Source organism: Dendrobates tinctorius, unplaced genomic scaffold (assembly GCF_039654945.1).
Source record: "Dendrobates tinctorius isolate UK_male_01 unplaced genomic scaffold, ASM3965494v1 ptg000162l, whole genome shotgun sequence".
Lineage (NCBI taxonomy): Eukaryota > Metazoa > Chordata > Amphibia > Anura > Dendrobatidae > Dendrobates > Dendrobates tinctorius.
The window spans coordinates 41,618,891-41,646,672 of NW_027361829.1; the positions used below are offsets into that span (position 1 = coordinate 41,618,891).

At 43.7% G+C, this 27,782-nt stretch overlaps 1 long non-coding RNA gene across 1 annotated transcript in view; it reads left to right on the forward strand.

Moving 5' to 3' along the window:
• Positions 1–88: 88 nt before the first annotated feature.
• LOC141052710 (uncharacterized) overlaps positions 89–27,782 on the forward strand; it is a 77,297-nt gene continuing 49,603 nt past the window's right edge. The window contains exon 1 of the long non-coding RNA XR_012220877.1: positions 89–224. This is a non-coding gene — a long non-coding RNA (uncharacterized lncRNA). The remainder of the gene's footprint in view (positions 225–27,782) is intronic.

A 27,782-nucleotide genomic window follows, 5' to 3' on the forward strand; every position in this document is an offset into this window, starting at 1 on the left:
GAGAGACCGGAAGTCACCGGCACCCGTGTCATGTGATCGATGATGCCGAGTCACATGACTGCGACTCAGCATCATCGGATCCATATAGATACAGGAAGCTGGGAACTGCCGGAGTACAGACTGCGAATGCGTGCGTCCCGGATCTAATTCTATAGTTATGAAGGGGGAATTAACTAAATGATGAAGAGAACATGATGGAAATGAAATAGAAAAGATAAGTGAAGGTGAAAAAGACATAAAAATCCAATGCAAAGAGACAATTAATGTGTGATGAAAATAGAAAAAGATAAAAATAATGATTAATTAAGTAAATGTTCACATATAGTGAAAATAATGTGTAACTCAGACATACTAAAAAACAAAAGTAGGACAATATCTGTATAGTGAAACAAGAGGCTTGGACTGCACGGGGATGACTGCACATATAGTATACGGTATATGTGTGCATTATACATGCACTTATGTATTATTGTATGTCTAGAAACAATGTATACATAATACCCATGTGCACCCAACTTATTGCGTGTCCATATATAAAAGATTGATGTAGAAAAAGGGGAATTGAACTAGGTGATCATTTTTAGGGAAAAAATACTAAAAAGTAAAAATAAAAAATAATTACATATGTAACTAATAATGATAATAAGAAATATTTAATGGGAAAAAGTATACATAAACAAATAATAAGAAACAATAAGCTAGTGATAACACTGCACAACAAATTTCAGGGAAGTTCTAGTCGCCAGAGAAATTTTATTGTATCTTATAGATTTTGATATGCTGAACACAAATATATGCTCAAAAATTTGTTTCACATAAGGTTTTTAACCACTTCATGACTGGAGCTTTTTTCATTTTTGCGTTTTTGTTTTTCGCTCCCCTGCTTTCCAGAGCCATATCTTTTTTATTTTTCTGTCAATATGGCCGTTTGAGGGCTTATTTTTTGTTGTACTTTTGAATGACACCATTGGTTTTACCATGTCCTGTACTTGAAAACGGGAAAAAAATTCCAAGTGCGGTGAAATTGCAGAAAAAGTGTAATCCTACATTTGTTTTTTGCTTGGATTTTTTGTTAGGTTCACTAAATGCTAAAACTGCCCTGCTATTATGATTCTCCAGGTCATTATGAGTTCATAGACATCTAACATGTCTAGGTTCTCTTTTATCTAAGTGGTGAAAAAAAAATTCCCAAATTTGCTAAAAAACAAAACAAAAAATTTGCGCAATTTTCCGAGACCAGTAGCGTCTCCATTTTTCGTGAACTCGAGTTGGGTGAGGGCTTATTTTTGCATGCCAAGGTGACGTTTTTAATGATACCAGTTTTGTTCAGATACGTTCTTTTGATTGCCCGTTATTGATTTTTAATGCAATGTCGCGGCGACCAAAAATGTAATTCTGGCGTTTTGATTTTTTTAATCGCTATGCCATTTAGCGATCAGGTTGATTCTTTTTTTATTGATAGATCGGGCGAATCTGAACGCGGTGATACCAAATATGTGTAAGTTTTTTTATTTTTTTATTTTGATTGGGGTGAAAGGGGAGTGATTTGAACTTTTAAGTTTTTTTTACATTTTTTTATATTTTTAAGCACTTTTTTAAATTTTGGCATGCTTCAATATCCTCCATAGGAGGCTAGAAACTGCCATAACACGATCGCCACTGCTACATAGAGGTGATGCTCTGATCACCTATAGAGCAGAATTTCAGGCTTGCTATGAGCGCTGACCACAGGGTGGCGCTCATAGTAATCTGCCATAAACAGCCATAGAGGTCTTCGAGGAGACCTCTGGTTGTGATGGCAACCAAGTGATGACCCCCGATTACGTGACGGCGGGTCGTCGCTGCGCGTATTTCCAGACCGGCATCCGGAAGTGCATTTGAATGCCTGCTGTCAGAGTTTCAGATTATTTGCAGAATAAGGTAAATTTCTGAAATGGTGCTGATCAAAAAAATTTCATGCATAATTCAACTGAATCACCCAGTTGTTTCAGTTGAATTATGCATGAAATTTTTTTGTTCAGCGCCATTTAATAAATTTACCTTATTCTGCAATGATCTGAAGGAGTGTGCTGTGAATTTCGGTTCTTTGTTCTTCAGGACTCTATTTGTCCATTCCACCAGCACATCGCCCTTTAGACCAGAGTGCATACCATTTCATCTTCTTACGCTGTCAGAGTTTGACAGCGGCATTTAACTACTTAATAGGCGCAGGCGGATCGCGATTAAAAACAGCTGATATGTTGCGGCTTTGAGGTGGGATCACAACTGGAGCCCACCTCAAAGAGGGGGATACTGCCAGCGGACGTACTATTCCAGTTGCTGGCAGGAAGGGGTTAAGAAACATCAGTTTATAGTCTACATTATGACGTCTGAGACACTACATACATGTGCATTGATGTCAGTAGCAAAAGCAATTGTTCAAAAGTGTTTTGCAGACAACTTTCGTTTATAATCCGTGTCAGATGCTTCTGGAATAAGATTCCAGCAATAGTCAGCCAGCCAGCATTGACGTACTCCACTTTCCCTGGTACCTTTTCTCCATCAGCGCAATGTCTTGGTGAAATCTTTCACCATGTTCATTGCTAACGGCACCAAGATTGGCTGGAAAAAAGTCCAACTGAGAATGTAGAAAATGCATTTTTAGTGACATATTGCATTTCATCAAATGATATGCTGTGAGCATGTTGTCCACAAGTTGTTCAAAGTTCAGTGTCCTGCTGTTGCCAAGGAAGTTGAAGGTCACATTTTAAAAGGTTCTCCATGCCACTTGTTCAGCACCTTGCAAAAGACCATCAAAGCTACTGTCATTCATTTTATCTCTGATCTGTGGGCCAATAAAAATACTTTCTTTAATCTTTGCATCACTTATTCTTGAAAATTTCTGTCGCAAGTAAGAAAAGGCTTCCGATTCTTTGTTCATTGCTTTGACAAAATTCTTCATAAGCCCAAGTTTAATATGCAAAGGAGGGAGAAATATCTTTGCTGGATCAAAGAGAGGATTATGTTTAAAATTCCTTTGTCCAGCAACCAGGTATTCGCGGAGTGGCCAGTCCTTTCTGAAATAGTGCATTTCTTGTGCACGACTGTCCCACTCACAAATAAAACAACAATACTTGGTATATCTAAGCTGCAGTCCAAGAAGAAGTGCAACAAATTTTAGATCACCAGTTTTAGACTCCAGTTATAATATCTATCATTAATGTGGGTGAACAATAACTTCATATTCTCATACATTTCTTTTATTTGTACGGCATGTCCAGTAGATATAGAAGGATAGATGTCACGGGGTCCTTCTCCAGTATCACACAATCAAAAGAGCAAGGGAAGTGTGAACAATCCCAAGACCTTTATTATAGGCAAAATTAGAAGGTCCATAAACAATCCACCACACTGAGGATACAATAGTCCATAACACGTATGCAGTTCAGTAACAGGATAAAATGTCCTGTGAGATGAGAGTCCAAAACTCTAGCAGCCAGAGGATAAAATGGGTCCATATGGTTCCCTTTCTCTCTGACGTGCTGTGTTCACACGATGCTCTCCACACTGAACTGACTTCCCCCCTCCTGTCCTTTCCAGCCCCCTCTGTTATGAGCTCATTTTCTGCTCCACCAGTTGAGAGTTCCCCTTCCGTTCTCCCTCCGGTGGTGACGGGAGGTAGTGAGGTTGGTTTAAGTGGTAGTGATCTGCCACCTGGTGAGAAAGATAATGATTGGATCTCTGGATTATCAGACTGGATATAAGACAGCCGATGCCCTATCCTGTTGCTGGTGATTCAGTCTGCCTTTCAGGTCTATGACTCAGCTCTGTTCCAGTCTTTCAAGATAAGTTTGTTTTTTTGCTAATGTTCACACTTGCTCTTTTTGGTCTTTTCAGTTTTTTGTGTGGTCAGCCAGCCCGGCTGGGCTGTGCTGAATTTCCACTCTTATTTGCCAAATTGCCTTTTTTTGTCCCTTGTTAGATGGGCCTCTTTTTGCTCTGTCTCAGAATATTTCAGAGTGCTGATATAGTGGGAGAAGTCTAGTGACTTCAGGGTTAATTTTGCTATCAGTTGTGTTGGACATTTTGTAGGGTTTTTTGGCAGACTGCAGACAGTGTCTTTCCTTTCCTGTCCTTTCTAGTTAGTCGGGCCCCATCGTTTGCTCAGCCTATTTTCCTGCCTTTGTGTGTGTTTTCATCTTGTTTCACCATCAATACATGTGGGGGGCTGTCTTTCCTTTGGGGTCTGCTCTGGGGCAGTTAGTTTTCCTCTTTTCCTGCTTTAGGGTTATGTAGCTCTCCGGTTGTGACAAGGCGTCTAGGACCAACGTAGGAACGCTCCACGACTGCTACTAGTTGTGTGGTTAGAATCAGGGATCTGCAGTCTGCATAGTTACCAACCTCTTTGGTTTTCTGAGACTTAGCTTGTGTTGTTTTTTATTTTCTCCTCGGCTACCCGTTCATAACACCCCTCCCTATGTCCAGGAGTAGTCAGACGGGTTGGGGTTGTTTTCAGGCCTCCCATGCCTGACAAAGGTGCCTAGGGGATTAAGACACTACAGTGGGTCATCAAGAGACATAGATACAGTCAGGCTGCAGACATAGAAGGCAACAAGAAAAACACTATGAAAATCAGTGAAATAGAAATATACACAAAATGATATCCACATAGCATATCACACCATCACAATAGATGTTTCCATTGTGTAGTAAAACAGCCTTGAGACTTAAAACTGATGAGTCAATGAACAGTCGCCTTTCCTTCGGGTCATGTTCACATCCAAGAGTGTCAAACAACCCCAAGACATCATTGCAAAAGGTTAAACTGTTTTAAAAATTGATTAAGGTCTTCTTGACGACTGCGAAAAACAGAAACTCTTGTTCCTGGTAATAAGAGATTCCGTTTTTGTACCCTTGATCCCAATAGTTTTGCCTGCTTCTTTGATATTTTCAAATCTCTGACCAAGTCACTCAGATCAGCTTGACTGAACAGACGTGGATTAGATGTAGAAGGTTCAAAGTCTGGGTCTGCAGCAGTTTCATTTTCCACTGACATTGTTAGTTCATCTTCGTCATCCTCCATTGTCCATACTTTGGGCGGCTTTGGAACACGAAGACTTTCATCGTGTGACACTGGTCTTATGGCTGAAGGAAGATTAGGATATTCTATTGATTTCTTGTTCATTGCTGAATATCCTGTTACATTTGTAAGGCAGAAGTAGCAATCTGTTGCTTGATCTCTCTGCTCTCTGCATATCATTGGGACAGTGAACAGCATTGAAGGTCGTGATCCATTCAGCCATGCTCTAAGTATGTCAGTATTGTCTTCTGATTCTTCCGCTGCCCAAGAGATGTGGTATGCTCCATACACGGTCAGCCGAATGATTCACTGTGCCTGTGCGGAATTCGCATAATAAGTGCTTGCATATGTGTAGATCAGATGTAGATTTAAGTTATTTCAGTGGAAAATTCAGAATATACTGTTTCAGAAAAAGTTCACATATGAGTTTTTAGAATTATAACGGAATATTATAATGTTTCGTATCATTTCTCAAAAACCTTACTTGATAGGAAAAATCTGAAGTCATTTCTGAAATCAGCATGAAAAAATCTATCAGGAACACTCAAAATAGTCCAAGGGACAAAACCTTGGTAACACAGTGTAAGGCCTCTTTCACACATCAGTATTTTTGATCAGTATTTGTATGCCAAAACCAGGAGTGTCTCCAAAACAAAGAACAGACATAAGTCTTTCAATTATATTTTTTTCTTGGTAAGTTCCATTCCTGGCTTTGGCATACAAACACTGATGCAAAATACTGACCAAATACTGACGTGTGAATGAGCCTTAATTAATAGTGAATAAGAAATAATAATAAGAAAAATGACATAGTGTATACAAGTAAATAATGAATTACACATATATAATATAATATTAATATATGTTTATTTAGGAACGTTTTCAACCAAAGTTCAGCGTTCAACTGTCGTTCCAATAAAGAATCCAGAGCAATACGGCAGCCAAACATGACAGCAAAGGATATATAACAAAATATTGAGATGAACTTTTGTTAATGACCAAATACTTATTTTCCACCATAATTTGCAAAATAAATCTTGCCAAATCAGACAAGGTTATTTTATGGATTTGTTTTCTCATTTTGACTCTCATAGTTGTGGTCTACCTATGATGTCAATTACAGGCCTCTCATGTTTTTAAGTGGAAGAACTTGCACAATTGGTGGCTGGCTAAATACTTTTTTCCCCACTGTATATACATACAACAATGTGTATGTTGTATAACATCTGATGTCTGTATAACAATGTATCATTTGACAGTAATATATTATCGTATATGTGTTATACTATGTGTACAGACATCAGATGTTATATAGAAGATAATACTGTATGTGATAGTGTAATATCTGATGTCTGTACTCATAGTATAATATATGCCATCACATACTATCCTGTATATGACTTCTGATGTCTGTAGTCACAGTATATCACACACCAGTCACATATCCTGTATACTGTATGTAATATACTATGACTACAGACATTGGATGTTATATAGAGGATAATTTGTGACTGGCGTAATACTTGATGCCTATAGTCATAGTATAATACATAAAGTCATATATCCTGTATACTGTATGTGCTATACTTTATGCAGAGACAAGCTATATACAACATAATAAGAGACTCATATATTCTACACTTTTGCATGTTTCATGTTGTGGAGTTCACTTGTGGCTTGATCGATAGAGTAGAGTTAAAAAAACCGCAGCATTCTACACTATCAGCAAAGTGAATGAGATATCTAAAATCTCATGCACACACTGCTAATTTTTTAATTGCTGATTTGAAGTAGTTTCAAATCTGCAGCATGTCCATTATTTTAATGTTTTTCACCCAATCCAATCAGAAAGGAAAAAAATGCATTAAAAAACTGCATAAAAAAAGTGAGTATTTTATGCAACATTTTTCCTGCGCCATTGGACATGTTTTTTGTTGCCAAATTGTCTGCAGCTACTGCTTAACCTGTGCATATACCCTTAGGTTATGTGCACACGTTCAGGATTGGCAGCAGAAAATTCTGTTGCCAGTCCTGATGTGCTGGCAGTGAAAAGGCTGCATAAAATCCACTTTTTTTTGCCTTGTTTTTGATATGCATTTTTGCTGTGTATTTTTCACAACTCACTAGTATGAATGAAAAAAAGGTGAAAGAATTGACATGCTGCAGATTTGAATCTGCTGCAAATCTGCTAGGAAAAAATAAGCGACTTGTGCATTCACTTTGCTGGGACAGCAAAGCGCTAAATATTTTGAATGCCAAATTTGTGCTAAAAAATCCACACATGGCCTTAAACAAAATTTGCATCACTTTTCTAAATGCATCCAGATCTACTACAAAGAAAGGAATCTCAGAGGTGTAGCTAGCGTTTTGGCTCGGGGGGGGGGCAAAACTTCATTGAGCCCCTAATAGTGGAGGAGAACCTCAGCAGATGACTGCGCTGTTGCTGAAAATAATCTCTATAAAGACCAACATGGATATTACCACCATATGGTCAGTGGAAGATACCAGTCCTGCAGAACAACATATAAGAGATCACAGCACAGTTACAGAGAGTCACTTACAGTGAACGTTCTTTCTGATGGAATCGTTCACTTTTCCCATCTTTTCCATCTGGCCCAGACCGACATGACAACTTCTTCCACCCAGGACTCTGCTGCAGAGATTACAACAAAGACACATTTCACTTCTCATATTCCAGCCCCATCACCATTTATTCCCAACCTGCACAAACTCCTCATCCTGCTGATACCCCAATGCTGAGCCTCTGCTGCCGTATGTGTCCCCATTACTGTACCTGCTGTGTGGTACTGTGTGCCCTCTAAATTCTAATGCAACCCTCTAGAATATAGTAATGCTGGGTGCAAGTGTCCTAGAAAGCAGTGCCATATTTTGCCCCCTAAAAAGTAATAATGCTGTCTGTGTACCCCTTTGATAGTCACAGTAACCTGAATTCCCTATAACAATAAGTGCTTACTATACATTTTATATTGTCCTGAGTCTCCCCCCTGTACAGCTCCTCTATACACAATATGATGCTCTCTTTTCGTTTTAATGTTTTATTTATTGAAATCTGCAAGTTACATCAGAAAGAAAGCAATCAACAAAGTAGCTTACGAAAGTATTATATAACCTACAAATTCCACTTTTCGGGAGTTAAACAAATGGTTTGAAATATCAATACATGGCAAAAACTATTGATATACAGAGGTTTAAGGACAACAACAGCCTTAAAGGAACTTCCAGTAGCAAGAATATCTGGGTTCAAATCTGGGTTCTTTCCATCCACACGTCCTTGCTACATCACATATGCCATGATTTCAAACAAAGATGAAAAAGAACAAAAAAAGAAAAAACAGTATAGGGAATAAAGGGACAGAAGGTCAAGTAGTGAAAAGAGGAAGTTGGAAGATAGGGGTGGAATATAGGGGAAGCAAGGGGAGGGGGGGGGAGAGGGGAACACTAGGCAACAAGGGCTTCGTCTACTCTGATAAAGCCGAACAAGGAGGCCACTATAGCCTTATTTATTTTTACTAATGGATCTGAATCGGGTCCATGGGTGCCATACTCTTTCAAAAGCTGAAAGTGAGCCATTCACCAAGGCAGCCAGTTTGGCTACTTGATATAGCATATCTACCTTCTCTTGCAATTGGGATATAGATGGAGTAGTAGTTGTCTTCCAGTTCATAGGTATTAAAAGTTTTGCTGCTGAAAGAATGTGTTGAGTCAACAGAGCGGTATTCTTATGTCCAGTCGGTGACAGAAAATTTAAGAGCACTATCTCCGGTGTCAATGTAAGCTTTTTGCCCACAATTTCCCCGATATAATCCTCTACTAGGCGCCAGAACTGCAGCAGGGGTCGACAGGACCACCACATATGTAAGTATGTTCCCTCCGAGTCCCAGCATCTCCAGCACCTAACAGAAGACCCCATCCGCCAATGAGTGTTCTGCTTTGGTGTAATATACCATCTGGCGACTATTTTAAAAGAATTCTCTTGTGCTCTAACACACTGTGACGGGCCATGAGAAGAATTATAAATGTGTGATATTTGGTTTGGGGTAAACTTGTATCCCAAATCCTTTTCCCAATTTGTTATATAGGCTCTTTTGAGGCAACAGTCAGTTATATTTAAAATCTGGTAAATGGACGACATTATCTTTTTGGGTTTATCCTTTGTTGCACAGAGAGTCTCAAATGCAGTCAGTGGGCGGGTAACGTCTGCTCCTAAAAGATACTGTGCCAAGGAGTCTCTTATAGAGCCGAATTGTATAAAGGTCAAGCTGGAAAGCCCTGGTTGTTTCTTCAGTTCCTGAAAGGAGGGGAGTGTCCCATCCATCAATAGTTCATCAACCGCTACATTTGCCAGGGAGCCGGGTTTGATTAGATCTTTGTCTCGGGAATAAGATGCGTGTGGCATTATATCTGCCAACTTGAGTAAGGGGGACAAAGGGGGAACTAGAGTTTTCACCTATCCCTTCCACAATTTTAAGGTAGCTTTGGTGTGTATATTAGGTAGATTTTTGTTTACGTTTTTACAAGGATACGCCAAAAAGGTGGATCTCAGGGGATAAGGTGCTAGTGCTTCCTCCACCTCAATCCATTGCTTATTGTTAGGAGACCGCAACAGGTCTACCACTCTAGTAAGCATTGTCGCTTGGTAGTACCTTACTATGTCTGGAGCACCCATCCCACCCCTCGACTTGTTTAATGTTAATGTTCTGTATGCTAATCGGGGCTTCTGTTTTTTCCAAACATATCTGCGGAATAATGTATTAATTTTAAGAAGATACGATTTGGGGATGGTTATAGGAAGCATTTGGAAGACATATATGAACTTGGGTAAGATTAGGCTCTTCAGTAAATTTTTCCTTCCCATCCACGACACATACGAGTCCCTCCATGATTTCATGGTGGTTTCTACTGAGGCAATTAGGGGGGGAATATTCTGTTGAAAGAGGTCTCTATCCGATCTTCCTATCTTTACACCTAAATATTTGATACATTGTTTTGGCCAGGTGAATGGGTATGTACTTTTTAGTTTGGCTAAGTTACTCGGGGACATACGTATGTCCAGCGCTTCCGACTTAGACATATTTACTTTAAAATTGGAAATTTTGCTATATTGATCTATGAGATCCATCAATGTTGGGAGTCCCAGCAAAGGATTAGTCATTAAGATTAAGAGATCGTCCGCAAATGCCGCTATTTTATAGTGTGTCTTATTGATACGAATACCCTCTATTCCCTCATGTACCTGTATGGCCCTTAAGAGAGGTTCCATTGCTAGCACAAATAACAACGGGGATAGGGGACAGCCCTGTCTTGTTCCGTTCTTTATAGTAAATGCATCTGTTATAAAGTCGTTAATCCTAATATGTGCCTTGGGCTTATCGTACATTGCCATTACGGCTGCTATAAACGCTTTGGGTATCTCAAACTTGACCAGCACTTCCCGTAGGTATACCCAGTCCACCCTGTCAAAGGCCTTCTCTGCATCTGTTCCAAGAAGCATCAATGGGAGTTTACGATTTTTTGCGTATTGAAGAAGGTGTAATACTTTGTGGACATTATCCCTTCCCTCCCTTCCACCCACAAACCCGGTCTGATTTAAGGAAATCAAATTTGGCAATGACTTGGCCATCCTTTTTGCCATCAGCCCTGCTAGGAGTTTTAGGTCCACATTAAGGAGAGAGATTGGCCTATAGCTACTACACAGCTCAGGATCCTTCCCCTCTTTGTGTATTAGGGATATTCTGGCTGTAAGCATTTGGTTTGGTAATGGGTGGCCTTGTAAAACTGCATTGCAGACGTTCAATAAATGTGGGAGTAGGAGGCCAGAGAAGGATTTATAGTAAAGTGCTGAGAATCCATCTGGACCGGGTGCTTTCCCCTTCGGGCACTTTGACAGGGCGGACTGCAACTCCCCCAGTGAAAAAGGTCTAGTAAGATATTGTTTTTGGGAATCAGACAAGACAGGAAGATCTAAAGTGTTTAGGAAGGACCTAGTGTCCATGCCTCTTTTAAGTGCGGAATCGGCGTTATCTTCCGGACGGAGATTATATAATTTCTTATAGTAGTCAAGGAATGCCCGCTCCATGTGCTCAGGAGTTTGCGAGCTGAACCCTTGTTCATTCTTGATTGAGTTAATCAGCGTACGTGACTGCCGCTTCCTCAGTTGTGATAACATTAATTTGGATGCTTTGTCTCCATGGACGTACATTCTGTTTTTCCATGTTGCATAAAGCTTAGCAGATCTCGAGTTTAATATGTCTTTAAGTTGTTGTCTTTTTTGTTGTAGCTTCTCTAAGCTATGTTGATCTATTTTATGTTTATGTGTAAGCTCCAGCTGTGATATACTATCATAAAGATCCTGGATTTCTTTTTGTTGAAGTTTATTTAGAAAGGAAGTGATAGATATCATCTCCCCTCTGACAACTGACTTATGTGCTTCCCATAGTATTTGTGAGGAAATTTCTGGTGAAGCATTTTGCTCAAAATATTGGGATAGCACTTTGTTTATACGCTTCTGTACCTCGGTACTTCCAAGTACTGACTCATTGAGCCGCCATACTCTATGTCGGGGAAAGGCTTTAGATAGTGAGAGTTTTAACAAAACCGCAGAGTGATCGGAGTAAATATTCGGGATTATTTTCGCCTGTTGTGTATTGGCGAGCATTTTACTGGATATAAAAATATAGTCTAAGCGGTGGTGAGATTTATGAGGGTGGGAGTAGAAGGTGTAGTCTCGGTCAGAGGGGTTTAGATATCTCCATGTGTCAATCAATTGTAGAGATCCCAATTGTGACTTTATTCTGTATAGATCTTTAGGTGAGAGCGAACTTTTCTGTTTGGTCGTGTCTAGCAAAGGCTCTAATGCAACATTCAAGTCCCCACCCACTATCAATGCACCCTCTCTAAAGCCATCAATTTTTCTCAGTGTTGAGAGTACCCATCTCAATAGTTTTTTATTTGGTGCGTATAGACTGCACAATGTTACAAGGGCACCATTTAGTAGACCTTTAACAAAGATGTAGCGACCCTGTTGGTCCGCCATAGTTTCTCTTAACTGGAAGGGCACTCCCCTTGCCACTGCTATTGAAACCCCTCTGGAACCGGATTGGGTGGTTGTCGCATGAAACCATTTATCATATACCGAGCTTTCAAAGGAGGGCAATTTATCCGGTTTGAAGTGCGTTTCCTGGATAAGCAATACCGCTGCCTGCTGTTTTTTGAATAGTTGTAATGTGTGGCGTCTAGTGTTTGGAGAATTCAGCCCATGTGCGTTAAAAGAGATAAAGGTGTGTACCTTATCCGTATCCATCATGTTTCTGTACACAGTAGTATCCTTGCAGCTCACGACGGAGACGAATCCCTGTGCCCATGGGGGTGGAGAGGGGATCTAGGTCAAGTAGAGCAGACGAGAGAGAGAAAAGGGTAGAGGAAACAAAAAAGTGAAGAGGGGGAGAACACAATATTAACACCATCCATGTTATTATGTTGCACAATATCATTGACCAATATGCCAACGTACCATAGTTACCTACTGACATTGTTTCATAGAGTGCCAGCTTGAGGAAAATTCCAATCAACCTTATAAACTAAATATGAAATATGAAATGCTCCATTCTAGGAGATTGCCCAGTTTGGGCTGTAACTAGATCTAGGTTAAAACCTTATAACGAATTATTGGATAGATGTGGCAGCAGTGCTTACCCATATTTGGAAAAGCATGCCAACCCCATCAAATTTGCTTCAACCATATTCGATACCCCAGCTGGGGTAGACACCAAGAAAATTTAACTGCAAAATCTAGGTCTAACTTAAAGATCAAGTAGTGTCTCTGGAGTCCTTAGGAGGCGAGGTCTTTGTTAGCTTCCTTTTCAGCCTTTGTGATTTTGGCGTCAGGGCTATCTGCCACGCCGGGTCATCTGGTAGCGGGTGCAATAGGGTCGCCGAATGGAAGGGCTCCAGGTCTGGGTAAGCCTCCAGCTCAATCCCCAAGGATTCACATGCCTCTTTGATGTCTTGTGATGTTCTTGCTTGAATACTTTTGTCTCCTTTTGTTATATGTACTCCAAACGGGAACAACCATCTAAAACGGATGCCTTTTTTTATCAATGCTTCAGTGAATGGTTTCAAAATCCTCCGCTTTCTGAGAGTGTTAGCTGATAAATCCTGGAAAAGTTTAATTTGTGAGCCTTCATACAAGATCTCCTGTGCCTCCCGCGCTCTGCGGAGAACTAAGTCTTTTACTCGGTAATCGAGGAAGCGACAGATCACATCTCGTGGAGTTTCCCCTTGAGAAGGCCTCGGACGTAGTGCTCTGTGTACTCTCACCAGTTCGATTTCCTGTGGATCTGATTCATTAAGTAGACCTTTGAATATCTCTTGTGTTGCTTTCCATAACGCCTCAAAGGCCACTGTTTCAGGAAGGCCTTTAACTCTTACGTTGTTACGACGTTCTCTGTTTTCATGATTCTCTAACACCGTGTGAATTGTATGTAGTTGGATTTCATGGACCTTTAAAGAGTCTAGTACAGCGTTCGAACTTTGTGTCATGGCAACTTGCGAATTTTCCAATGTCTCAAGTCTGTGACCTTGAAGTTTTAGGTCGTGTTTTATCTCTGCAAGTTCTTGTCCTATTGGCTCGAGAGCTTTAGACAATATACGTTTGATGAACGAACGAGTGACTAAGGCCTCTCTTGCTGTGCTTCCCGTGTCAGAGTCACTCTCCGGTTCAGAATCTGAATCTTCTAATGAGGTCAAATCACGAAGCTTGGGTGATTTAAGAGAATCTGACGGAACCGTTTGTTTTTTAAGAAAATTATCCACGTCTGTTTGCGTAATGGATTTTGTAGATTTGGGCATGCTTTTTTGCGATTTAACGCTAGATCTCCCCATTTTTGCAATTATCTAAAGAAGAGAAGAATAGAGCAGTTTGAAGATTAGAGTTCCTCTCGCTGGCTATGGATTCAGCTAATGTTCCATTTTATGTCCAATCTTATAGGTGATAAACAATGGAAAGAGATGTCGTTTTGGCTCTGGTCACTAGATGGCAATCTATAACCACGTTCTGTTAGTTTTCCAGAGAATCTTCTCTTATATCCGTTCAGCTTGGTATAACATGGGTTAATTAGAAAGCAGATAAGGGGGGGAGGGAAGGTGTAGGGACAGCACTGGTGGGGGGAGCGCTTAATACAGATCTAAGGCTCCTAATATTACTCTCTTCTCTCCTCGCACCCCTCGGGTCAGACAGTCTCAGGCCCCCACTTGATTGATCAGAGCTATCTCCTTTATTGCTACGGAGTTAGGTAGAATGACCATGCTCTCCTGATTCTCTGTCCCCTGAATCAGACCCCCCTGCTCAAGACACTCCGTCACCTTGCTTCTGTTATTTCAGCGTTACCTCTGCTCCCGGAGACGCTTGATTCCCTCAGATCTCTCTCACTGTCTGCAGAGAGGGGAGGAGGCTGAAGCGTGCAGCTGCACGTCTATTCTAGGTCCGGGGCAGCGTCACAATATGATGCTCTCTTATACACAGTACAATGCCCCCTCACTGTATATATATATACTGAACCCTTAATAGCCCCCAAACTGTTTGATGGCTCCAACACTGTATGATGGCCCCCTTAATGTAATCTCCACACTCTATGATGACCCCTAGATAGCCTCCATATAGTATAATGCACCAGATAGTCCTCAATATAGTATAATGCACTCCCCATAGGCCTACTCTATATTCTATAATGCACCCCCCATAGGCAGACTTTATAGTATAATGCAACCCCATAGGCAGACTCTATAGCACAAGGCAGCACTCATAGGCAGATTCTGTAGTTTAAGACAGCCCCCATAGGCAGACTCTGTAGTATAGTATAAGGCAGACCCACATAGGCAGACTCTGTAGTAAAAGGCAGCCCCCATAGGCAGACTCTACAGCACAAGTCAGCCCCCACAGGAAGACTCTGTAGTATAAGGCAGCCCCCCATAGGCAAATTCTTTAGTATAAGGCAACCCCCCATAGGCAGATTCTGTAGTATAAGGCAGCCCCCCTAGGCAGACTCTATCCACAAGTCAGCCCTCATAGGAAGACTCTGTAGTATAAGGCAGCACCCATAGGCAGACTCTATAGAACAAGTCAGCCCCCATAGGCAGATTCTGTTGTATAAGATAGCCCCCCACAGGCAGACTCTGTAGTATAAGGCAGCCCCCCATAGGCAGACTCTAGTATAAGGCAGCCCCATAGGCAGACTCTATAGCACAAAGCAGCACCCATCGGCAGACTCTGTAGCACAAGTCAGCCCCCATAGGAAGATTCTGTAGTATAAGTCATCCCCCCATAGACAGACTCTGTAGTATAAGGCAGCCCCCATAGGCAGACTCTATAGCACAAGTCAGCTCCCATAGGAAGACTGTAGCATAAGGCAGCCTCCCATAGGCAGACTCTGTGGTATAAAGCAGCCCCCATAGGCAGACTCTGTAGTATAAGGCAGCCCCCATAAAAATAAAGAAATAAATACTCACTTCTCTTTTTCCTGATTCATCTCGGGTACTGACGTCATCGCAACCCCTGTCAGTGTCGGCGTCAGTGACGTCAGATGCTGACAGGGGGTTGATAGGAGAGAGAGCATATCACGCCTTGTCTCATCAATGCGGTCACCTGTATTGGCATGTAGCCGATACAGCTGAACCTGTGATGACAGGCAGGGGGCCCACTGCTGGCACAAGACCCCCCACTGCCTCCTTAGGGGCCCCATAGCGGCCAGGCGGCATTGCAGGGAGATCGATTCTCCCTGCTCTGCCACAGAATATAACTGTATCGGCTGTATCGGCCCTCCACGCTGATACAGCTATAGTAGCATGGCTCCAGGTGGGCCCCCTCAGAGCTCGGGGCCCAGGGCAATGGCCCCCTCTGCCCCCCTTTCCGGTAGATATGCTACCGGAAAGGATATAACTAGACATGAGTGGGTCGATATGTGGGACTCCAGTCCAGCTTTTCGTTCAGTGGTATCTGGCAGCTAGATGGGAGGCTTGCAAATCTCTTATCTGATGTCACTTGTGGGGACGGTGCTGGTTTCTATTCGCTCATTCTTTTCTTACATTGTGCAATGACAGTGCGCTCTGTTGCTGGCTTGTCACTTCTGACCAGATCAGGTGAGAGAGTGAATTGTCACTGTGCACTGAGAAGAACAGTGCACAGTGACAGGAATCTACTGAGCATTTGCCGGAATTGACAACCAACACATGCTCAATAGAGTGGGGAACAGCACAGCCCTGAAACGGAGGTCACTGATGATGCTTTATTTCAGGGAGGGGGCAAAGACCGTGGTAGTGACCGCAGCCCCTGCCCCCTGATGATGACTAGTTTGAGTATCCCATCATGCTCTGGTATTCTAAAAAGACACATCATCAAAGAGGTTGTGAAAACAAAATGTAAAGCCGTTAGAGTAGTGAGGGAAGGATAGGGATTTTAAATTATGGCAAAGTTTATTGGAAAAAAAGATCAGATTATAACAATAAATAGCTAGAGATTTAGGAGTAAAAAATAATTTCGTTTCGGACTTTAATGAATCAAAGGCAATAAGTAAAGGTTGCTAATCATGGGCCACTGCTTTGTACTTGCCCCCCAAGCTAAAATTTTCCAGCCAGCCCTTGGTTCAGCAGATTGTCATATCCCCCCTACTCCACCCTCTTTCAGCACAGCAGCCAACCCTTGGTTACACAGTTCCTCAGTCCCGCAGTATAATGCAGTCCCATAGCATATAATGCAGCCCCCATAGAGTCATAGAATCATAACATGGTAGAGTTGGAAGGGACCTCCTGGGTCATACCACATTATCCAACTATGTGGAGAAATGTATGATTCCCAGAGGCTTGAGGATCAAAAAAATTCCCACCAGTGCACTCACAACTCACAGCTGAACTTAGAGAGGAGTAGAATGAAATTTTGAGCAAATGCTCTTTAGACCTCATGAGGCTGATAATCAAACATGAGGAGGTAAAGCTGCAGGAAATACAAAAGGACATTGACACGGCTAAAATAACACTGGAAAAATATAAAGACTGTGCAAAATATGAACCCACAGTAACACAAATGCATAAAAATGTATCAGATCTGGAAGAAGAAATTATGAAGAGGAAACATCAAAAATTTGTAAGAGATCTGAATGACTACTCCACAAATAAAATGTGAGTGGGGACAACGGGAAACATTTTTAAAACCCCCCAGATCTATTCTAAAGCACAGCCAGTCTCACAACAGATCACAAAATAAAATGCACGTGTCTTTTACTTCCTCAGAATTAGACTTATCTGATATCAATTCTAGCACATCTGAAACACCTTTCAATGAGGATGGTGCGGGACAAAAAAATAAAAGTTTCCGACAAACAAAAAACAGAAGAGGAGAGGAGACAGGAAACACCAAAACAAATCCAGGTGTGACCACACGCTACAAGAAGAAAGGGATAAAATAATCCAGAATAGCGTATTGAATCTCTCCTCACAAGAACTAATGCAAGATCAAATAGATGTGCTCTCTTTGGGACTCAATTTTGTGCCAACTCAAAAATTCAATATTTTTAATACCATCTTGGACATTAATAAATTCATCAGAAACCTGACCATAAAAAAACACTTCTGGAATGAGCAAAAGGAACACAGGTTGAAAATGGAATTATCTCCCAATAAATATTGTCATATGGACTTTAAGGAACAAATGGCTCTTCTAACACTAAAAGACCTATGCAAAGATGAAAACACCAACCCAGAGAAAATTGAACAAGTAGAGACAACTTTGATATAAAAAATCCATACTTTTACCCGTTGAGCACCAGGTCTGAATGTATGGACAGATTTCAGGAGGTCATGGAAAGAGAACTGAAAATTTTGGATAATAAAATTAATGAGAAATACTGTAAAAACAAAGAAAATCTATCCGAAACTCAGAAAAAAGCGCTACAAGAACTAGAAGAAATGGAAAATATAATCATAAAAATGTCAGATAAAGGGGGAGTAATAGTGGTGCTAAACTCAGAGGATTATAAAATGAAAATCATGGAAATGCTATCTGACAAAAAAATATATGAAAAAATAAGTGTAAATCCCACATCTAGACTAATAAAAGAGATCAATGAAATTATTGAGGATGGATTCAATCTAGGTGTGATTACCAAAAAGCAAACAGATTTTCTAAGTGTTACTGACCCTGTACTCCCCATAATTTATGGTAAACCGAAAATACATAAGGGAACAGGTATATCGGCAATGAGACCAATCGTCTCAGGTATAGGCTCAGCAAATGAGAACTTGGGGGAGTGGATAGATTCTCTTCTACAGCCTCTAGTTGTCAAAATCCCGGGTTACATCCAAGACTCTAGAGATATACTATATGACTTCTCTAAAAAAAGTGTACAGCAAAATTACTCATGGTTAAGCTGTGATGTAATTTCTCTTTACACCAACATTCCCCATAAAATAGCCATGCATGCCTTACAACATCACTTAAAAAACATATTATGTACTCTGAGGATTTAATTAATTTTATTCAGCCACTTACTATCTACTAGCTCACAACTTCTCCTCTTTTGACGGCATGTACTTTTTGCAGAAAAAGGGAGTAACAATGTTAGGCATCAAGTTTCTTCCCCTGCACAGGAGGTATCTCAAGCCATGTCCTTTGCAATCTCCCATTCTTCTGCAGCCACAGAGGTTCCTGCTCAGCAGAGATGTCAGTCCCAGCGTCTTGCCCAGGCTAATGCTAGGCATCTGGTTGCTGTTCCAGACTCAGCTATTGTACCATGCATGAGTCAGCGGAAAGCAGATGCTCCTGGGACAAAGTCCTGCTTTTCTCCTACTGAGTATGCCCGTGGGACGACCTCTCATTGGAGGTCGGGGGTCACATGCTCAGGTCCTGTTGCTGCTCAGATTGAACCACCACCAGGATGGTCCCGGAAGCTTGCAACTATAAAAGCTTAGCATGGCAGCCTGGCCATGCGCTATTATAGAGAAAGATGTAGACCATGTGGAGTGAGTGTTGTATGCATGTATGAATGTCCCTGGTGAATGACTCATTATGAAACCCCTACCCTTGGTACGCATGTGTTGTGTAGCCTAGCCTGCTAGCGCCCAGGCTGAGGTCCAGGTAGAGGCAGAGTCAGAGACAGGCATCAGCATCCACAGGTGGCTTTGTCTGTACGCCACGGTACACAGTCTGCACTCCTCGGTGGTCTGCATTCTTTAGGGGTGTCCGCATGTGCGACGCCACACGCTTAGTAGGTCTAGAGGGACTCAGACCTCGTGTCCTTGGGGCTGAGTTCTGTGAACACATACTAAGCACTCTCTTGCCAAGTGCTGTGAGTTTAACAGGTTCCGGCATTTATGATCAGCGGTAGTGCGGCTCTGTGACGTAACAGAGTCCGCTCCCATTCACACCGGGTGACGTTAACCCACGTGTGGCCTCCTGTATATCGCTATATCCATCCGCCATTACTAAGCAGCAGTTTACCACCTCTGCACGGTGGACCCCGGGTTGCGAACACACCTCACTATTATTTTATTATTTGGTGCGTTCCACCAGTCCTAACATTATAATAGCGCCAGGGTCTGGCTAGTAATGGTGGACGAACAGTGACTGCAGCGGTACATCCAGCAGCTGGAGGGTAGGTTTGCGGCTCTTGAGCGCATAACCACAGCCGTGGATGTTACCGCAGTCGCTGCTCAGGCTGCTAGCTTGGCTGCAGCTACCTTGTCCACTGCCATCTCTGTTTCGACATTATCTCGCCTCCTGCTGCCAGATAAGTTTTCTGGTGATAGCCAGTCTTGTCGGAGATTCGAGAGCCAGTGTGCAATACACCTTGAGCTCCTGGCAGCACGTCTCCCCTCAGAGTGGGCCAAGGTGGGATTTACTGTATACTATCCCTCTTGTCGGGCAGGGCGTTGAAGTGGGCCACGCCGTTGTGGGAGCGCAACGATCGTGTTGTGCAGAGTGCTCCGCAGTTTCTGAGCACTCTGAAACAGGTCTTTTTGTGACCTCAAGTCACCCACGATATGGCGCTCCAACTGCTGGCAGCAACACAGGGTTCTTCCATGGTCAGCCATTTTGCGTCCACTTCCGGACTCTAGCGTCTGAATTGGAGTGGCCGGATAAAGTCCTGATTCCGTTTTTTTGGAGGGGACTGGCTGATCATGTGAAGGATGCCCTGGCCACCAGGGGAGATTCCCGCCACACTGGAGGAGCTTATAGCATTTTCCACTCGCATCGACCTTCGTTTTAACGAGCGAGGGTTGAGCGAGCCCAGTGTAAACAGAGATTTCGGCTGGCTCCCACCTTTGCCGAACCTCTGGAATCTCCTGGCCAGGCATCCGAATCACATGAGGCCATGGAGGTGTCACAAGCGGGTTCTAAGTCCCGGACTGCTCGTGCCCGCATGGTTTGTTGCATCTGCCGGCAGTCAGGACATCTCGCCTCCAGATGTTCTCGGCGTTTGGAAGAACATCCTCGTTTAGTGTCCTTAGGAGCTGGTTCACTAGACCCAGCGGCGCCTGCTTCTAAACAGACATTTAAGGGGACAATTAACATTGGCCTATCCACTCATATGTTAGAGCTTTGCGTGGATTCCGGGGCGGAGGGTATCTTCATGTCTTCTACCTTTGCCCGACGGCACGCAATTCCACTAGTTATGCTCGCCAAGCCGGTGACCATTCGGGTGATAAATGGGTCGACACTACCATCACAGATAACCCATCAGACCGTCCCTTTTACTTTATCCATGTCTCCTTCCCATCAGAACATCATCTCCCTGCTTGTCATTCCCGAGGGAATTGATGAGGTCCTCTTAGGGATGCCGTGGCCTTGGTATCACTCCCCTAATATAGAGTGGTCCTCAGGGAGAATTCTGGGATGGAGTAAATCCTGTGTTGGTAGATGCCAGAGGGAGTGCATTCAGGTTGCTACTATTGAGGTACCCGCAGATCTTTCCTCTCTTCACTATTGGTCCTATGCAGACGTGTTCTCCAAGAGGACGGCGGAGACCCTTCTGCCTCATCGCTGCTTTGACTGCCGTATTGACCTCTTGCCTGGTGCTGAGCCTCCCCGGGGTCAAGTTTATCCTCTCTCTCTCCCGGAGACGGAGGCTATGTCTCAGTACATCCTGGAGAATCTGGCAAGGGGCTTTATTAGGAAGTCAGTGTCACATGCAGGGGCGGGCTTTTTCTTTGTGCAGAATAAAAACAGAGAACTACGGCCATGCATTGACTACAGAGGTCTTAACGCCATCTCCGCTAAGAACAAGTACCCTCTGACCCGATATCTGAGCTTTTTGATAGGTTACGGGGAGCAAGGGTCTTCACTAAACTGGATCTGCGGGGTGCTTACAACCTGATTCGCATCCATGAGGGAGACGAATGAAAGACAGCATTTAACACCAGGGATGGGCATTATGAATATCTGGTGATGCCCTTAGGGCTTTGTAATGCTCCTGCCGTTTTCCAAGACTTTGTGAATGACATCTTCCGGGATATACTTACCACCTCGGTTGTAGTCTATCTGGATAATATACTCATCTACTCTCCAGATATGGACTCTCACCGGAAGGATGTTTGCAAAGTCTTCGATCTCCTATGGGCAAACTCCCTCTATGCCAAGATGGAGAAGTGTGTGTTTGAGCAGGAGTCCTTGCCTTTCCTGGGCTATATCATCTCAGCCCAGGGGTTCGCCATGAATCCTGCCAAACTACAGGCGGTGATGGATTGGCAGGAGCCTCACTCCCTCAAAGCGATGCAGCGCTTTAGGGGATTTATTAACTACTACCACCAATTCATTCCACACTTCTCGACTTTGGTAGCTCCCTTGGTTACCCTCACCAAGAAGGGAGCGAATCCTAAATTGTGGTCAGAGGAGTTCTCCAAGGCCTTCCTCTCCATCAAGTCTCACTTCACTAGTGCTCCCATTTTACATAGCCCCAATGTGGATAAGCCATTTATTTTAGAGGTAGATGCCTCGTCTGTCGGTGCTGGAGCAGTCCTATTCCAAAAGGATGCTCAAGGTCAGAAGCATCCTTTCTTCTTCTTTTCCAAGACCTTCACACTGGCGGAGAGGAACTATTCCATTGGGGACAGGGCGTTGCTAGCCATGAAGATGGCCTTTTCTGATTGGAGACACCTCCTGGAGGGTGCTTGCTATCCCTTCCAAGTTTACACTGACCACAAAAATTTAGTTTATTTACAAACTGCCCAGCAGCTAAATTCTCGCCAGGCTATATGATCCCTATTCTTCTCCCGGTTCCATTTCTCCCTCCATTTCCTCTCTGGGGAGAAGAACATTTGGGCAGACGCTCTCTCCTGCTCTGTAGTGTCATCAGAGGAGGAGGAGCCTCGGTTAATTGTCCCTCCATAGAGCCTGAGAACTGTGGCCCCGTTTTCGCTAGAGTCTGTGCCCCCGGGCAAGACTTTTGTTCCATCTAATTTGTGACCGGAGTTTCTCTCTTGGGCTCATTCGTCCAGAATGGGTGGACATTTTGGGACAAAGAGGACATCTGAGCTCCTGGCGAGGACGTACTGGTGGCCGCATATGGCCCGTTACGTCAGAGACTATATTCGGGCGTGTGTCTCCTGCGCCTGGAATCGGTCTCCTCGGCAACAGCCTGCTGGGTTACTTTACCCTCTGCAAGTGGCAGACAGGCCCTGGGAAATTGTCAGAATGGACTTCGTGGTGGGCCTACCCAAGTCTCGCGACTGCACCGTCATCTGGGTAGTCACCAACCATTTCTCCAAAATGGTGCATCTAGTACCTCTCCCTCGGGTACCATCTGAACGGGCCTTGGGGACGTTGTTTATAAAGCATGCCTTCCGCTTACATGGTATGCCAGACAAAATTGTCAGCGATTGGAGTCCCCAGTTTGAGTCTCGGTTCTAGAGATACTGTAGCTTTGTTGGCTACTCAACATTGAGCTGAATCTCTCTACAGCTTACCATCCCAAGATGAATGGGTTGGTAGAGAGGGCCAACCAGACTCTGGTTGCATACCTGCGGCATTTTGTTTCTGCCAGGAAGGATGACGGGGCGTCCTTGCTACCATCGGCAGAGTTTGCGCTGAACAACGCAGTAGCCGATTCCACCAGACAAACCCCATTTCTCCTTAACTATGGCCAGCACCCACGGGTTCCTGTGCCCATGCCTTCCACCGACTCTAGGGTGGCAGACTGGGCGGTGGAGGCACGTGACATTTGGGACCACACACAGGATGCCATCCAGGCCTCCAAGGAGAGAATGAGGGTTTCCACCGATGCTCATCGGCGCCCCACTCCGAGCTTTGCTCCTGGCGACCTAGTGTGGCTCTCCTCTCGTAATATCAGGCTACGGGTTGAGTCCGCTAAGTTTGCGCCTCGCTTTATAGGTCCCTTCAGGGTCCTTGATCAGGTTAACCCTGTGGTCTACCGTCTGGCCCTTCCTCCACACCTGGGTATCACTGACACCTTCCACGTGTCCCTCCTTAAGCCTCTTCACATGTCCCGGTTTTTGGAGCCATCTACCGGGACATCAAGCTTGTCCTCGGACGAGTACGAGGTGAACGCCATTGTGGGGTGTAAAGTGGTACAGGGCAAAAAATATTATCTAGTGCACTGTAAGGGTCATGGTCCAGAGGACAGGACCTGGGGAGCACATTCATGCGCCTTAGCTCATTGCATCTTTTGAACAAAGTGAGGCTCAAGGAGGGGGTCCCTAAGAGGGGGGGTAATGTTAGGCATCAAGTTTCTCCCACTGCACAGGGGGAGTCTCGAGCAATGTCCTCTGCAGTCTCCCATTCTTCTGCAGCCACAGAGGTTCCTGCTCAGCAGAGACGTCAGTCCCAGCATCTTGCCCAGGCTAATGCTAGGTGTCTGGTTGCTCTTCCAGGCTCAGCTATTCTACCATGCATGAGTCAGCGGAAAGCAGACGCTGCTGTGACTAAGTCCTGCTTTTCTCCTACTGAGCATGCCCGTGGGATGACCTCTCATTGGAGGTCGGGGGTCACATGCTCAGGTCCTGTTGCTGCTCCGATTGGACCACCACAAGGAAGGTCCCGGAAGCCTGCAACTATAAAAGCTTAGCATGGCCACGCGTTATTGTAGAGAAACATTTAGATCGTTGGAATGAGTGTTGTATGCATGTATGAATGTCTCCGGTGAAAGACTCATTATGAAACCCCTACCTTTGGTACACATGTATTGTGTAGCCTAGCCTGCTAGCGCCCAGGCTGAGGTCCAGGTAGAGGCAGAGTCAGAGACAGGCATCAGCATCCACCAGTGGCTTTGTCTGTACGTCACGGTACACAGTCTGCACTCCTCGGTGGGCAAAATTCTACCCATCGCTTGCAAACATAGTGATGGCATTCTGGGAATCCAAGGTCATATTAATTAATATGTAATCTGGTATGGCAGATATATCGATATCTTAATGATATGGGATGGAGATATGTTTGCCATACCTAGATTCCAGGAATATATCAATACCAACGAACATGGTAATAGGTTCACATATAAATATGATTCTAACTCTATGATATTTTTAGATTTGAAAGGTATAAATGATGAAATCATTATTACAAAAACACACAAAAAACCTCTCAGTGGGAATATTATATTGCACGCAACAAGTAATCATCCAAAACATACAATAAAAGCAGGTCCAGTTGGAGAGTTCATTAGACATAAAAGAAATTGTAGCAATTAAATTCATGTGCAGTCTGAGTCTTTATAAATCAGGAAAATACAAAAGAATTTAACATTAAAAAATACATCAATTGTAATTCAAAAAATGTAACATACAAAATAAATTGCTCCATATGCGACCTATCATATATAGGCTGCACCACGAGAAAGATAAAAATGCGCATTACAGAGTATCTTAGGCTAGTTTCACATTAGCGCTTTTGAGTGCAGCGACGGCCTGCGCACGGCCGCCGCTAAGCCCCGCCCCCTGCCGCGCCTCCGCCGGTAGCTCCGCCTACCGGCGCATGACGCTGCATGCGTCCTGCGTCCCCTATCTTTATCACTGGGGGCACAGGCCGTGCGCATTATGCGTTTGGCGGCGCATGCGTCCTTTTGACGGTGCGCCGACCTGCGCCAAACGCAACCTGCTGCAGTTTGGTTGCGCTCGGCGCACCGTCAAAAAGGCGCATGCGCCGCCAAACGCACACTGCGCACGGCCTACGCCCCAGTGATAAAGATAGGGGACGCAGGACGCATGCAGCGTCCTGCGCCGGTAGGCGGAGCTACCGGCGGAGGCGCAGCAGGGGGCGGGGCTTAGTGGCGGCCGTGCGCAGGCCGTCGCTGAGCTCAAAAGCGCTAATGTGAAACTAGCCTTAGGGATATCAATAAAAACACTCTAAACCGCAATATATCAGGAGCGGCAAGACACTTTATCTCAGCACATGGAGGCATCATTCCAAATTAGTGCCATAGAACAGATCCAGAGGTCTGAACGTGTAGGAAATGACAAAAGACGTCTCCTCACATGTGAAGCCTTCTGGATCTACTATCTGAACACTAGAGCGCCCAATGGCATGAACAAGCGCCACAAAATAATGTTTCACTATTAAAGCTAATAGGGGTTATTTTATTATGTATATATTGTTGTTATATATTTTGTCTGTCTTAAAACACTACTGCCAAAGCAGATCAGGAATCTATTATTAGTCAGAGTCAGCGAAACCACACACCTATAGAATAATTATAATGTTGTTGAGCTCCTCCTGATTGGCAAGTGCAGGGTTTAAGGCTGGGTTCACACGTAGCGGATTTCCCATGGAAGTTACCGCGAGAATTCCGGAATTCCATTCCGTGGGAAAATCGCATTTTAAATTCCCGCGATTTTCCCTTGGAAAAACTAGCGATTTGCAAGCGTAATTAGCTTGCAGAATGCTAGCGTTTTCCAAGCGATCTGTACCATCGTTTGGAGAACTGATTGACAGGTTGGTCACACTCGTCAAACATAGTGTTTGACAAGTGTGACCAACTTTTTACTATTGAGGCTGCCTATGCAGCATCAGTAGTAAAAAGATCTAATGTTAAATAATTATCACAGCATTGCAGAATCCCATAGGATTGCATGGGATGCTGTTTTTTTGCGTTTTCACGGCAAAATCGCGCGTATAAAATCGCCACGAAAACGCAAAAAAAACGCTACGTGTGAACCCAGCCTAAATGTTTCTGTATGTCAGTAAGTGCAGAGCTTTGAGAAAGATCTGTAATAGATCGAAGCATGTCGCTTGCACTCATATTTGCACACTGTCTGTGGAGTTTTTAATCGAGTGAAAACTTTTTGGGAATCATTAAAGGATAAAAATTTTTAAAGGTGCTGGAACAAACTTTTTTTTCTTATCATTACAAGATGACATCGTATCGGGATGGAGTTCTGTGCACCTGATATTCTGGTTGGTGAGCTGGCTTTGGTTTTATACCATTTTCTTCTTACATCTTACATCTAGTCCAACCCCTTGCTCAAAGCAGGATTCACTAAATCATCCCATACAGATGTCTGTCCATCCTCTGTTTGAAGACTTCCATTGAAGGAGAACTCACCAATTCACATGGCAGCCTGTTCCACTCATTGATGACCCTCACTGTGAAAAAGTTTTTTCTAATATCTAATCTGTGTCTCCTATTCAGTTTCATCCTATTGCTTCTAGTATTTCCTTGTGCAAATGAAAATAAAGATGATCCTTCTACAATGTGACAACCCTTGTGTTAGGAACGGTGGAACGCACTAAATAAAAATTAATAATAAAGTGCGTTCGCCGCTCGGGGTCCACCGTGCAGTAGGTGATATAACGACTGCTAAGTGGTGGCAGGAGCAATATGGCAGTAATGCGCACAGGGTTAAACTTCACCCAGGTGCGCAGAGCAATCTCAGTTAACTCACAGAGATGCAAAAAATACAAACACAAATGACTGAGCCTGTTGTACTCACAGTACTCAGTAAAAACGCGCACACGATATACGGTCACAGGAGTAGCCCAAGACGGTGCCACTACGTCCGTCTAGACCTACCATGTACGTGGCGTTGCAACTGCGAACGAAAAGGAGGCTGCTACTGCAGCACGGCGTGGACACTGCCGCTTAACCCCTACCTGACATCCGACGTACTATCCCGTCCATGGGACCCGGCCCCTATGCCCATGGACGGGATAGTACGTCTAGCGCGATCAGCGGCGCCCACGTGGTTAAAGGGAAGCATCGGCAGGGAGGGGGCTCCCTCCGTGCTTCCCTGAGTCCACCACAGCAGCGCAATGTGCAGCGCTGCTGCGGGGGGCTCCTTTCCTGCAGGCCCCCGAATCCAAGATGGCAACGGGGGCCTTCGGGGGCCTGCAGGAAGCTGGCTTCCTCAGTGCCTGCAAAGCGCAGGCATGAGGAAGTCTGAAGTAGTGCCTGTGACAGATCGCTGATCTGTCACAGTGATCTGTGATGTGACAGATCAGCGATCTGTCACAGGACAGTGATGTCCCCCCTGGGACTATGTAATTTATTTAAAAAATAATAAAAAAAAGTGTTAAAATAATTAAAAAAAAATCGCAAAATAAATTAGAAAAAAAAAAAAATATTCCACGAATAAATCCATTTTTTGGAAATAATAATAAAAAAAACAATAAAAGTACACATATTAGGTATCGCCGCGTCCGTAACGACCCGCCCTATAAAACTGTCCCATTAGTTAACTCCTTTAGCGAACCCCTTAAAAAATAAAA